Here is a 15711-nt window from a genome sequence, read left to right on the forward strand (position 1 = left end):
CAGATATTCCTCTTTCTCCTCTAAAATCCACTCATCTCAGCTTGTGCAAACTAGTTGAACAACAGGAATAAAAAATAAAGAGAGATGGCTTTTGCAGGAATAAAAAGGGTCCTGTGCAAAAGTTCTGGGGCTTGGATGTTGAGTACCTCCATCACTTTCTCAGCTAAGGTAGATTCAGGGAGATGCTCCTCATTGGTGCTCAGACTGCATCCTGAGTCTAACTGTTCCTAACATGCACTATTACATTGTTCCCTGTGTCCCTTTTGCCCACCTGGCCATGAGCTCCCCTGGGAATTGTTTTTCATTTCCATGTCATCATTTCCAAATTCAGGACCTGATAAAAAGTTCCTGCTCCATAGCTAAGTGTTGAAGGAATGAAAGGTTTATGGAGTTAGAAGTGGATTCAAGTGATAAGATCCAAGTGATAAGAAGTATAGAGGAGTTGCGATCTTTCTGCTGTGGTAAGAAAAATCCAGAATGCTTCATAGAGGAAGTGGCTTTTGAGCTGGCCCAGCATTTATTAGCTGATCTTAAAAAAGCCTTGATCCTTTCATTTATAAAATGGGAATCATAGGTTCTGGGGGAGTTAATACAATCTGAATATAAGAATCGAGGACAGGGCAGCCCCGATGGCTCAGCAGTTTAGCATCACCTTTGGGCCCAGGGCGTGATCCTGGAGACCGGGGATCTAGTCCCATGTCAGGCTCCCTGCATGGAGCCTGCTTCTCCCTCTGCCTGTGTCTCTGCCTCTCTCTCTCTCTCTCTGTGTCTCTCATGAATCAATAAATAAAATATTTAAAAAATAATAAAAATTTCTAAATCTTTAAAAAAAAAAAAGAATCGAGGACAGCCTGGTACAGAGTAAGCGCTAGAATTGGTGGTAGCAGTTTTTATTAAAAATATACACATTGCAAGGTATTCAACATAACACAGGGTGTGCTGAGTGGTAGAGGTGGGAAGTGGTGAATGCAAGGTCTGGAAAGGTGGCTTGAGCACCCCTGAGAGAGGTTACCTGGCCAACCCTAGGAATGTGGCCTTGTTTTCCTAGCCTTTCCACTCAGTTGGGGAAAAAAAAATCCCAGGATTTTATCAGGTTAAAATCAATATTTCATTCATTGAATATCTGATTAAGGCATGGACAGTATATATCTATCTGTTTCTTTTATTAATCATCACTGGGAGAAAATTCTAATAGCATTGTTAATTTAGCTCATCCTATTTATCCAGAACTGAAATAAATAAATAAGGTAGCAAACTGGACACAAAACCACTAGTCAAAATCACGGCAATTGCCTCTGGATACCCTGTGTCTAGACATGTTGACATTTTGTACAACACTTAAGTGGTTCATCTCTTAAGTGAAAGCACAAATAAATACCATCTTACTTAGCTTTAAAGAATGCAATTTCTTTCTGTTATTCAACGCTGGATAAAACAGTGTGCAGCTAGAGTTCCTCAGGAGAAAATTAACTGCTTTTGACAAGAAAAGTAGAATTACGCCACTTTGTACACAATCTGCAATCTTTGCCTCAATAGTATTAAAGCTTTTAATTCCTAGATGAGCTGCAGTAGAAACCAGAGCAATTAGCAATCCATTTCTCCCATTCCCAATGTTTGAGGTTCAGCGAGGGCCATGCCATTGAGGAGCAGCACTCTGATTTCAGAAACACAGTTGCCATAAAGGAGAGCTCTTTAGTAGAAGCTTGAAAGTGCTTTACTCTTACAGCTTTTTATTCCTTGAAGTTTTAAGGGAAGTAAAAGGTGTGGGTCAGGATCAGATGCTGAAAAGAAAGCAAGATTTGTTACTTTCCCTCCAGGCACTGAGTCCTAGTCAAAGCTCTGATTAGTGGGGAGATGTCAGGGAAGCAAGGCCCACATTTTTGCACATCTAGTACTTTAACAGCACTTCACCCTTCACTTGAAGGGTGAAGTGGCTTCGATTACATGCACTCCTTGCTTGCTGACCTAACGCCTGTGGTCTGTAGCAGAACTAACTGACCTTCCTGGAGATTTGCAGACCACTAGCCTTGAGAAGTAAAGGACCAGACTTTCCAGAAGATAAGGCCTGACCTCATTTGGAAGCAGCCACCGCGGATGCCAGCAAGTCTGTTCAGGGTTATGGCTGCATACAAATAGCCACCCAGGCACCTACTTCTGCAGCACACAGCCCTCCTTTCTTTACCCTGTGCTCTCCCCTTTAAAATCCTCAGGCTTCCTCTAGATGAGGAAGATGGTCTCTGACACGTTAGTCCACCACCTTCCCAGGTCCCTGACATCCTGAATAAAGTAATCTTTCTTTTTCCCACCATGACTTGTCTCTCAAGTATTGATACCCCAGCAGCAAATAGCTGAACCTCAGTTTGGAACTGGTTCTCTGTCCAGTGACAGTATTGTGTTTGAAATGTGGGTATGTTTTTACCGGTGACATATTTCACAGAGGCAGGACAGGAATGGTCACCTAGACACTTGTCTACGTTGTCAGCTCCTCCCTGGGCCATCCATGGCAATTCTCTCCCTCTTCTGGCTCTGTTTCCCTAGGCTCAAACTACTGTCTCTGTAGGTACTGTCAAGGTCTATTCTCCTGCAGCTCTAGGAAGTCACTCTTCCACTGGCCAATCATGTTGGTCCAATAATTCTGTCATCAGTGATGAAAAAAATCATATTTGTCACTCTGGGCTTTTAAATGTGGTTTGGATGAGGTATAAACTGGTGGCTCTCCAAACTGGCTATGCATCAGAATCACCTGGAGAGATATTTTACTTTTAATTAAACTTTTATGGAAGTTTTCTGCATACTATCACATACGTGCAGAAAAGTGAACACAACCATTTAAGCAGTTGGGTTGAAACATAGGACACTAACAGCTCCCAGGTGGCTTTCTGAAATCCAGATTCCCAGGTTCTAGCGTGGCTTGCTGAATCAGAAGTTCTAGGGTATGAATCAGGCATCATTGTTTTTAACAGGCTCCCAGGTGTATCTGACCCAGCCAGGCTGACATGATCATCTGGATACCTTTGAGATAGACAGGAATTCATTGTTCAAATAAACACAAAGGGTCTGATTCTCTACATGGAAAAGGACTCTGGACGCTGCATTAGCTGTGTTAGCCCGAGGCCGTGTGTATCAGAAGTATTGTCAGCATGGAGTAACTATGCCACCAGGAAGCAGCTCATTCCCAGGCTGGACATTCTGCTCAGAGCTTTATGTGCATTCTTTCCAATCCCCAAGACAACCCTGTGATGAGTGCATTATACTCTTACTTTACAGATGAGGAAGCTCAGAAGGGTAAAATAAGGTGCCTAAGATCACACAGCCAGTGTTGACTTGAAAATTCAAGTCAATCAGATGTAAAAACCCACAGTCTTTCCATCTCCCTTGTCACACAGGTTTCATCCTAGGATTAAAACCAGTTCTGGCACAACCAGCCAACAACTGCTGAATCTGTGCTGGGGTACATCATGCCTGGCACTAACTTGCATTGAATTTTTCAAGAGTTGCTTCAATTTCAGCACAGGTCAGTTCTACCTGCCAAGGCTCTAGAAAAAAACTGTGATGAACTTATCAATGTTTTGAGATCTGGCAATACTGGTTCTCTATATTCAGGGTTTGCAGAGTGATACCTTCATTCTAGAAAGGTAGTTCTGGTCGTGCAGAAATGCAAGGAGCTGCACTTACTTTTTAATTGATTTAGAAATTTTGTTATAGGTAGATCTTGTTGTAAAAAACAGTAGTGATCTTCTAGGGCTGACAAGTGTCACATAAATTTCCCCCTTGGATGTGTCCAGTTCTGCAGTTAATTGTAGGCACAGGCAGAAACAATATTCTGCAAAACTGTGTCCTATGGTATCCACAGTAGGCTCTCCATACTCCCTCTCTCATTTTATTTTAGTATGCCTTTAGCTTTCATGTCTTGGGGCTGGGAGATGTTAGTGCTTTCCATGTGACATTCATACTGTCAAAAAAAAAAAAAATGGGGCACGTGTGTGGTTCATTGGTTGAGTGTCTGCCTTTGCCTCAGGTCGTGATCCCGGGGTCCTGGGATAGAGTCCCACATCAGGTTACCTGCAGGGAGCCTGCTCTCCCTCTGCCTCTGTCTCTCTGTCTCTCATGAATAAATAAATAAAATTTAAAAAAAAATACGGGGTGTGATAGTGGGTAGCTATGGCAGAGATGAGAAATGATTGAGGCCAGAAGGCAGGTCAAATCACCTCAAATGAGGACATCGTTGCTACAGTGATACTCACAAAATCATGCGGAAATATAACATAGCTAGCTCTCTTTAGTGGGCATTCCAGGAATGGGCTCTCAAGCACTTGGAGCACAGGTTATCTAGTTTAGGAAACTGAAAAGAGGACTGATATAGGAAGAATGACAATGAGGTATTCATGGGATCACATGACACCTTTCCTCTGGACAATAGATCTCAACTGGAGTCATTTTCACCCGCAGGGGATATCTGGCAATGTCTGGAGACTTCGGGCTGTCCCAGTAGGGGAGGGGATCTACAAGCATCTATTGAGTAGAGGCCAGTAATACTGCTAAACATCCTCCAGTACACAAGGCAACCTGCCCCACCCCCAACAATTATCCGATCCAAATTATCAGTGATGCCAAGCTTCAGAAACCCTGGTAGGAAATGGTAATAAATCTCACACAGAGACCAGCTTTTCTGTAAAAACAATGAGAAAGACTAAGTTATTTCTACTTGGATTGAATAACACGGTACTAAGGAGACCATGTATTTGACGGGGCTTGCTTAGACTCTAAATTAGTTCCCCTCAGGGCTATAGGAGAAACTGGAACTAAGAGAAAGCCACTTCCTCTTTGAGACTCAGGTTATTAAGCCTCTCTAATCTCTACCCCCAGCTCCCTCCCCTCCCAGCCAACTCTCCTCTGAGGGTGGAATTTGCTATTCTAATGAGAAGTAGCACACAAACTAAAAAAAATGACAGCAATGCAAAATGCTTCTCTCTTGAGCAAAGTTAATTTAGGTGTATAAAAATCTCAATTGAAATACTGTCATTTTTTGTTGTTGCTAGAATCCTGACTTTGAATAAGCGTGGCTGCCATGGTGTCCCTGGGAGAGAGTTGCTAAGGAAACCAAAAGCCAACCCCGGGGCCGATGCACTTCATCCCCATGGAATAACATGATGGCCCATCAGTCATTTTGAGAGTTAGAGATACCACAGCGAACAAAATGACGAGTATCTGTTTATCCCAGGAGAATAGTTTCAAGAAATAGATTTACCCGATGCCATCAGAAGATTATCTAATGACCCCTCCTGGTAATGAGTCAGAAAATGGATGTCAGTCAAAGAAATGCTACCTCATAATACATTTCCAAGTCTTTAATACTGTGGTGATAAAAACGCAAAGTCTATTTCCTGGGGAGCTTGAAAGCCCATAATATCCACAATAATAATGAGAGGTAAGGTCAGTTATAGCTGCATGTATGCGATCACTGCTTGGGGCACAATGCATTAACTTAAATACAATCTTTGTATCATTGCTAGAAAAGCTAACAAAAATTCTCCGAAACTCTTCTATCTAGGCATAGGAAGTTTATTTGTTTTGGTTATTCTTTACCAGTGTGATACCTCTGGAATATTGCAACAGACAAGAGCTAAGGAGAGTTTTCAGTCAATGTGGCCAGGATCATAATGCTATAGAAGGAAGAGTTGTCAGAAATTGGGATACTTCATCTAATAGAGAAAGAGGAGAGTAAGAGTTGTCTCCTAATGCCTCCAGATTGACCTTCTAGGGTGCAGATGGCCCCACATGAATCTAGGCCAGACTAAGCCATACACAGAGGTGCTTTAGATCCCTGTAGAGAGAGGCTCTCCAGCTCCCTCTATAGCAATGCCCCTGTTGATTCTTTTTGTATACACACCCACTGGTCCCCAGTGGGGGTGTTGATTCCTGCCTTCCTGATGTGGACCCCATGCGCTCCAGGCCATGCTCCTCCATGGGGCCCCTGACTCCCTCTACATGCCTCCCCACCAGCCTTGACTTAAAGGTTGTTCCTGCCCACACAGTGACTGTGGGCCAGCCAGGGCTCCTGCAAGCCAGTGAGCTTTTCTGCCACCCACTGGTCTATAGCTAGCTACAGCTTTTCCAATGACATCAGAACCTCTTCAGTATTTGTCCTTCTAGGAATATTCTCCCTCAGCCTCAGGGTACTCTTTAGAATTCCCCACACACACATCTTTTTTTTTTTTTTTTTTTTTAAGATTTTATTTATTCATGAGAGAGGCAGAGAGACAGAGGAAGAGGGAGAAGCAGGCTCCCTGTGGGGAGCCTGATGTGGGGCTCGATCCCAGGACCCTGAGATCACCACCTGAACCAAAGGCAGGTGCTCAATCACCGAGTCACCCAGGTGTCCCCCACCCCCATCTTTATAGTTACTCTCTTATCACAGCTTAACAATTACTTATTTTATACCTCCTCCATCTAAATGACTTCATGATGTCTGTCTTCTGGTTAGACCCAGTTGATACACTCTTCTCCAACACCCTGCACCCCACCCACAATTTATGTCATATCATAAAAGTAAATACTGATTTCATGCATTTTGTAAGCATGGACAAAAACTGAAACCATGTCCAGGCTTCTAGAAGCTGTTCCACATTTCCCAGAGTAGCTGGGCTGTGAGAGAACAAAGTTAGAGTTCTCTGAAGAGACTTGAATTGAAGCAAGCACGAGTTTCCTCTTTTCCCTTCTAGAAAAAGCATATCCTGTCCAGACAAGAAATGCCCCTCATTTCAATAAACTACTGTGATCTGTAACAAAATATTGCATCAGTGCCCCGGTGCTGTGTTCCTTAGTAGAGTCATGCTCTCTCTGCTATGTAAGTGTTCATTCCCACCCCCATACACATCTTACCCCATCACTGTGTGTGTGTGTGTTACAATTGCTTAGTGCTTACTATGTGTCAGTAATATTTCACGTTTTCGTGTATTAACTCATTTAATCCTAGTTACCCTGTCGAGTAGGTACAATAAATCCTCCCATTTACAAAGGAGGAAATCAAGGCCAAGACTGCAAAGCCACTTGATGTTTCTTGATTCACCTGTGCCATGCTATTCAGGTTGACGTTATATGTATCTAAAATAAGGGAGGATAAGGAGCTAATGAGCCAATGACCCTAGGGAAATGTCTCTTCATTATACATGATTAAGCATGGAAAAATGTAAATCATAAACAAGATGAGCTCTTTTTCTCATTTACTTTCAACCTGCTGTGCTAAAAGCAGGAAAATAAAGACCAGGCTGGGCTCTTCCCTTCCCTCCTCCCTTTCCTAGCTCTCCAGCCTCTCAGTTCACAGGAAAGACTGTAAGAAGTTAAGAAGACTCCAGCCAAAGAGAAAGTCATCTGGAGATTCAGATTTACAGGTTCTTGAGATCATAATAAATAGAACCAGGGGACCAGAGGTGAGGAGACCATATAATTAATCAAATTGGAATAATTCTGAGACTGAAAAGGAGTGCTATGAATACATTGTATTGTACATTGGTACAAATCATGTAAGCCAGAACTGTCCTGGGCACACCTGGACATATGGAAGCAGGCATATCTGTTAGTAGCTGAAGGTAAGACCACCAGGGTCTGGGCATGAACCAATGAGTCACTTAGCTGAGGAGTTAATGAAGGTGTTGTTGAATAAAGCTTTCCACTTCCTTGATCATACCCCAGACTTTGTCATCATCAATTACTGTACTACCTCTACGATCTTAAGAAATCATCCCACTTCCTGACCATCGCCTCCTATCTTTCTACTTTATCCCTTCAAATACCAGACTCTGTGGACTCTTAGACCTATAATTCATTGATTTTGTCATATTCAACAGTTGTACTATCCTTCACCCCACATCATCATCACTTGCCTTCTCACCTAACGTAGTTTCCATGGTCTGTGATCATAACCTTTCTCTTGCACACATCCTCAACTCTCTTGTCTCTCTTTCCTTTATCATACTTACCTGAGGTCTTATCTTAGGCTACAATAACAAATACCATAGTCTGGGGGACTTAAACAACAGAAGTCTATTTCTCACAGTTCTAGAGGCTGGGGAATCCAAGCCCATTTAATTCTTGGTGAGAGCTTTCTTCTTGGCCTGCAGACAGTGCCATCTCACTATGTGCTTATATGGCCTTTTCTTGGTGCATGAAGATAAAGAAAGAAATCTCTCATTTTTTAAAAATAATATCACCTATTCTATTATATTTGGACCCCCACACTTGGGACCTAACTTAACCATAATTAACTCTTATTTCTCCAAATACAGTCACATTGGAGATTGGGGCCCCAACATAGGGATTGTGGGAGAACACAGTTCAGTTCGTAGCACCCAACAAAACTTACACGTGCTTAAATCCAACGTTACGCCTATTCCCTGTATGCAGCTGAATATGTCAAATGTTATACTGATTTAACTTTAAAAGCTTAACCACTAACCTGAAGTGGACCTTTAATGCTGTCACTAATTTCACTGCATTTCCCAAATCCATTTACTCATCCACTCTCCTGCTTGACTATTACCTTCTTCCTAAACCTACATTATCTCTTCTCTCATTTTCACTCCCAAATAGTTACCTTGTTTCCTATTTCCTTTTACATCATAAAAGCAGAAAGTAATTTCAGAAAGTAAATTCAGAAAGTAAAATCAGAAAGTAATTTCCATGCATTCCCATCACCATATCCATCTGCCGACCTACATAGACATCTCTTACTCTCTTGTTTCTGTTGATTGATTTTCTTTCTCCTTTCTCTGGCCAACTCCTCCCTTGGGGATTATTACCTGTTGCTTCTTCTCTATCTTGTATCATCAACTTGCCTCACTCTTCATTAGTGTACAAACATGTTAAAGTTTCTCATATTAAAAAAAAAATCACTTGCCCTACATCCCTCTTCATGGATCTGTACCTATTTTTCCAGGAAAAATACACTAGAATAAAGTCATTGTTTTCATATCCTTTTCTCCTATCTTCTCCTGAACCCAATGTCATTCAGGTTTTCATCCTCTCTCCACCCCCAAGATAGCTCCTGTCAAGGATGCCAATTACTTCCTCATCTCCAAATGCAACAGAGGCAATTCTCAAAATGCATCTTACTCTGTCCATCATTGTTTCAAGTAGTTGATTGCTCCCTTCCTCTCCAAGCATGTTCTTTTTTTTTTTTTTAAGATGTATTTATTTATTTGAGAGAGAGAACAAACAGGGGGAGGGGCAGAGGGAGAAAGAAAAGAGAATCCTTAAGCAGACTCCCAATGTAGGGCTTAATCCCAGGACCCTGAGATCATGACTTGGGCCAAAATTAAGAGTTGGACACTTAACCAACTGAGCCACCCAGGCCCCCCTCCAAGCATACTCTTATCCTTAGCATTCCACATACCACTCTCTTCTTCCATCTCATTGGTCCATTGTCGCTATAAATGTTGTAAATCTCCACATCTTACTTCTTGGACTTTTTCCCTCTTTCTATATCCGTTTCTCAGTGAGATCTTCTAGACTTGTGATTATAAATACTGTTTATGCTCTGATGACTACCAAATTTATATCTCTAGACTAATATTTTCTGAAAGCTATACTCACATATCCAGCTGCCTATACAGTATGAAATGGGTTTCCTGACATTTCTGATTATCATCTCCAAACCTGCTCTTAATTGAAGTGTATGGCAATTCCATGTTCAGGCTAAAAACTTGGAGTCACCATTGACACCGTTTTTTCTCACTGTGGATATCTAACCCATCAGCAAATGTTGGCTCTATGCTTAAAATATATCCAAAATATGACCACTTAATCCTTATCCCATCTTCTAACACCTTCATGCAAGCCTCTGTCACTCCATTCCTGGATCATTGAAAGAGGCTCCCAGTGAATCTTACTGTTTCTTCTGTCCTTCTACTGCCTCCCATTAGCCAGCAGCCCAAATATATGTCACATGTTTGAAACCAAATGGTGTTTCCCCTCTTCCTCAGAGCACAATAAAAAGTCCTTGATTATACAAGTCCATATAAGATGTAGCCATGCTGTTTCTTGAACTCTACCTCCTTCTCAACCCTTCATCACTGCACTCCTGTCAAACTGTCTTGTTTGCTAATTCCCGAACATGCCACACATTCTCACAAACCAGGAACTTTGCACCTGCTATTCCTTCTTTCTGGGACACTCTTCCATGGATAGCTGCATGACAATTGACACATTTCATCCAGGCCTCCTGCTTCCCTCCTATATTATCACATGCTTACATACACTACTTTATTCTTTGCTTAGCATTTGTCCCTCCCATTAGAATATAGCCTCCTTGCTCATAGAGAATACTCAATAAATACATTTATAAAGAATAAAGACTTGAGGATGATTGAAGAGAGCCATGGAATTTCTATTCTCTCTCTGTGACTGCAGGTGAGCCAAAAAAGTTCAATAGCACCTGATAAACACATCTTTGAAACTGTGACTATTTCAACATTAGCATATTGTCTTGGTGAAAAGCACCCTCAGAGATTCTAGTGGGAGTAGTGATTACTGATGCAGAGTCACTTTCAAAGGGGTCACAAACAATGAACTCACTTGACAAGGCTCCAACCCTGCTTAAATCCTACTTTGCACCTGTTACATGCCTGCTTCTTTGCAGCTGAACATGGTTTGTGAAAAAATGTCACAATGACCATCTCATCTTATATATGTGACTTCTAGTCTGAAGAGACCCAGAGGTGGGTCCTTGGTAACCAGCGAAGAAAGCAATATGAACTGGAATCTGAATTATGGGCAGAATCCAGGTATGCCAATATCCAGGAAATAGCATTCAGGCAGAAGAAATCAAGAACATAGGCCTTGAAGTCGGTACAAGCCTAGTGGATTTAATGGGGAGAAAGAAGCATCTGGTTGCAGTGCAGTGAGCACAGGGCTGAAGAAATGGGAGGGGCTGCTAGGGGCTAGATCACACACAGTTTTGCAGACCAAAGTAAGGATGCTGGACTTTTTTCACATGGCACAGGGAAGACTTTAGAAGCTTTCAAGCAAAGGAGAGATGAAGTTCTGGTTTCCAATTGCAGGGTAACAAACCTCCCATAAACTGGATGTCTTGACACAATGGCAACATCTTTCTTGCTCAGAGATCTGTCCTGTGGGCAGGGCCCTGTGGAGTCAGCCCATGTCTGCCCCACTTGGTGGAGCATGGGCAGCTCTAAGGCTGGGGTTAGGAGTCATCCAAAGGCTTGTTCACTTATGTCCCCTGGGACCTCAGGCAGCCTGCACTTGACCCTTGTGTGTTCCTGTTTGGTTTCCTCAAAATCTGGTGGCTGGATTACCAGGACAGCATCCCAGGAATGAGCCCAGTGGTAGCTTGTATTGCCTTTTCTTATTTTGTCTTGAAAGTCTGCTGTGTTCTATTCATGGAGCCCCCCCCCCCCCCAAACCTGCTCAGCATCAAGGGGAGAGAATATAGACTCTATTATTGATGGAGGAGCCTCATATCACCCCATAAGAACATGTAGAAGGAGATGTATTGGTGTAGCTGATTTGGAAAATAAAATTTGCCCCATATAGAATGTGATTTGTGTGTTTCAAATGATACACCAGCAACTTTGAGGAGAATAAATTATGGGGGTGAGGGTGGAAATGGAGCATGGGCTGGTGGGACAAGTGGTCCTGGGGAGGGATGGCTTAGATGATGGTGGGGGAGTGGATATAAAAAGGAAGTATGAATTTTAACCTTAGGTGACAGTTTGGACAGAGGTTACATTAAAGACCTAAGTGGCTCTAAAGACAAAGGAGAAGGAGCAAGGGGGGTGCGCACAGAGACATGTGTCTTACCTCAAAGGTGCAGGAGGGCCTGGCCCTCATGGGAAGCAACAGGTTTATATTTCCTTCCTCACTATTGGAGGTTATCTAAGGGTGTGTTTGTTGTTTTGTTTATATGATGACCATTATTTTAAGCTCTCATGTTTGGAGCAGATGTTTTGGCAGAATAGAAGTGCTATATTAAATAAAGAACCAAAATAGACCAGCAGAGTGCACCTCACCTTGGTGGTGAAAGAAAAATCTGGAAAGCCGTCTAATTCTCCAGAGCACCTGCAGGCAGCCTTTGAATAGATATGGCCTGGGGTCAAAGTCAGGGCCCTTGACCACCTTGTTGGCAGGTGTGCTAACATCTGTTCTTCTCTAGCCAGGGCAGGCTGTATTCTTTAATGATTCAATCATCTGGACTCTGGAGAAACAATGGTGCCCACTCTGATAGAAATGATCAATAAGGTCAAATTGTGTCTCTTTCCTGGGCCTCACATTCCAGACCTCTCTCCTTAGAGTCTCCTCGTTCCTGCTTCAAGTCACAGAGGAAAGAACTAGTGTTGAAATCAGGCAGCGCTAGGCTCCTATCCCAGCTCTGCCCATTAGGAATTTTGTGACCTTGAATAAGTTATTTAACTTTTCTGGATCTGCTTCCTTTTCTATAAAATGATGATAATCCTATCTCATGGGGTTTATTCTAAAGATGAAATGCCAACACTGAAAGAGTAGCTAACAAAGTCTGACATATACTAAGTGCTTAATAAAATGTGGTAACTATTATATATTAAAGGATAGGGTGCCACAATGTTTAGAAATCCATCCCCAAATTCCCTCAGAGCTAGCACCACACATACCAAGTGACACTGCCTGTTGACTGTTGTCATGTCACATCTTTTTATGGCTCAGTGACTTAACATTCCAAAGATGAAACTTTTACAGCAAGAGCAAGTTGCAAAATAGGTAAAACCCCAGAGAGCATTTATGCACAAACTAACTTAGATGAGCGTAGATTTCTCAGCTTGGCCTGCCAGCTGGATGGGTTTTACATTCCGCTTGAGCAAAGCTATGCGTTCTGGAGGTTGTTGCAAATTCGCCAGCACTATACGCATGTCAAAAACTCAGGAAGAGATTAGCTTTGAAAAGCTGACATTTGTGTACATAGCACCAAAGCTGGGAGTAAGTAGGGGTCCGAGACACACTTTGAAAGCCTTTAAGAAAGTTAATGAGAGGAGCTGTCACTAGACTGAAACTTCTAGGTGACATTGAGTATACAGTGGGTCATCCAGGTCACCGGTACAGCACCAAGCACTCAGACTGCAAATTCCCAGATGATTGTTTTCATATTTTAATGTGTTCTAACTGATGCATCAGAATCAGTCAGGCACTGGGAGCTCCCCCGGGGATGAGACGTCCTTTTCAGGGCCTCCTAAAGCTGTAGTTCATTGAGGGCTGGAAAAGGCCAAGCACCATACTAGATTTTATACACATGATCTCGTTTTTTCCTGACAACCAGACTCATTTGTTCATCTACTTGACAAATATTAAGTGTGCACGAGGCATTGACATCAGGGGTTTCATTCTATAGGGAGGCACTCAATTTTCAGAGAAGTTAAGCGACTTGCCCAACTTACCAAAGGGGTGTGAAGAAGAGCCAAGATATGAGTAAACCCAGTTCCCACCCTGTCCCCACAAAACCATACTTCACCAGGGGTGCTAACCCAGAGCGTGGAGATCTGGGTACCCCTTACTGACTGGTTACTGGTTATGTGACCTTGGGCAAGTCACATAGTCTCTTGGTGGTTATTTCCTTGTCTTCACAGCTAACCGCTAATGCCTTTTTAACTTACCTTTAGGGGTTCTTGTGAGAATTAAAGGCTATAAAGGTAACAGTATGGAGAAATTTCACAAATATAATGTTGGATGAAGGAAGCCACACCTAAGAGAGGGTAGACTATATGATTTCATCTAGAAGGATTTCAGAACAGGCCAGAGGAATAAGAAGTAAGGATATTGGCTTCTTTCAGGGGGAAAATGAGGTTACACTTAGGAGGGGAATAAGGGAATTTCTAGAATGTTAATAATGTCCCATGTTCAATAAAAACAACACGTTAAAAAAATATAAAGGTATGTAAAACTACTCTGAAAAGACTATACTCAAATGTAAGATAGCATTCTCTGATGGTTTCGACTCTTCCCACTCCCTGCCTACCCATACACTGCTCCTCCGGTGGGACTACTGCCAGCAATGATCTGCGTGCACATCCTTACGTCTCCAGGTTAGACTGCAGTCCTGCTGAGTTTGGTCCAAGACTGGTCTTCCAAAAAACCCCATATCTCAGGGTTGGTTTCCCAGGCAGCCTTCAGTTCTCTTTAAGAACATTCCTGAAGGAGTCAGCCGGCTTCTACTCAGATGATTCCAAGGACAGGGAATTCACTCCTTTGCAAAAACTCCATCTGACCTCATACATGCTTCTCCAACATTAAATCTGCCCACTGACCTCCTGTGTTTCTCATCCCAAGTGGTTTCTCAGCCACACTTCTCTCAAACCACCTGCAAATGAGCTACTACTTACCTACCATTTATATCGGTACAATTTCTCAAGTTTCACATTTTTTCTGTGTTCTCTAAATTTTCTACAATGAGCATGTATCTCTTGGATAATTAGAAATAACTCTTTCATAAAAAGTAGTCCTTGCCTGAAAAATATTTAGGGACCTTAATAAAAAGTAACATTCCCATTAGGCTTTATTGATGGAAGAATATTCCCTGATATGTAGACATTTGGGTGTGTCCCTTCTTGGAACACAAATTACGTGTTCACTCTACCCATAATCTTACCAACCAGATAAAACCTTTATTAGCATTTTTAAAAAGATTATTTATTTATTTATTTATTTATTAACAGGAATTAAATTTATTTCTATTCATAAAATGAATTAAATTAATGAATTAAATCTTGAATGTTGAATTACATTTTAATGTTGAATTAAATGTTGAATTACTTGAGTTAATTACAAAATTGAATTATTTAATTCAATTAAAAAATGAATGAAAAAACAGATTTTTACTAACTATACTACTATGCCATTATTTTTTTCCATTTTTTATTTAATAATAAATTTATTTTTTATTGGTGTTTAATTTGCCAACATACAGAAAAACACCCAGTGCTCATCCCGTCAAGTGCCCCCCTCACTGCCCGTCACCCATTCACCCCCACCCCTGCCCTCCTCCCCTTCCACCACCCCTAGTTTGTTTCCCAGAGTTAGGAGTCCTCGTGTTCTGTCTCCCTTTCTGATATTTCCTACCCATTTCTTCTCCCTTCCCTTCTATTCCCTTTCACTATTATTTATATTCCCCAAATGAATGAGACCATATAATGTTTGTCCTTCTCCGATTGACTTATTTCACTCAGCATAATACCCTCCTGTTTCATCCATGTCAAAGCAAATGGTGGGTATTTGTCATTTCTAATGGCTGAGGAATATTCCATTGTATACATAAACCACATCTTCTTTATCCATTCATCTTTCGATGGACACCAAGGCTCCTTCCACAGTTTGGCTATCGTGGCCATTGCTGCTAGAAACATCGGGGTGCAGGTGTCCCGGCATTTCATTGCATCTGAATCTTTGGGGTAAATCCCCAACAGTGCAATTGCTGGGTCCTAGGGCAGGTCTATTTTTAACTCTTTGAGGAACCTCCACACAGTTTTCCAGAGTGGCTGCACCAGTTCACATTCCCACCAACAGTGTAAGAGGGTTCCCTTTTCTCCGCATCCTCTCCAACATTTGTGGTTTCCTGCCTTGTTAATTTTCCCCTGATCAAAACTCTTCAGAGTGTAGGGATAGAGGGAACATTCCTCGACATCTTAAAAGCCATCTACGAAAAGCCCACAGCAAATATAATTCTCAATGGGG

Source organism: Canis aureus, chromosome 2 (genome assembly GCF_053574225.1).
Source record: "Canis aureus isolate CA01 chromosome 2, VMU_Caureus_v.1.0, whole genome shotgun sequence".
In the NCBI taxonomy this organism is placed as follows: domain Eukaryota; kingdom Metazoa; phylum Chordata; class Mammalia; order Carnivora; family Canidae; genus Canis; species Canis aureus.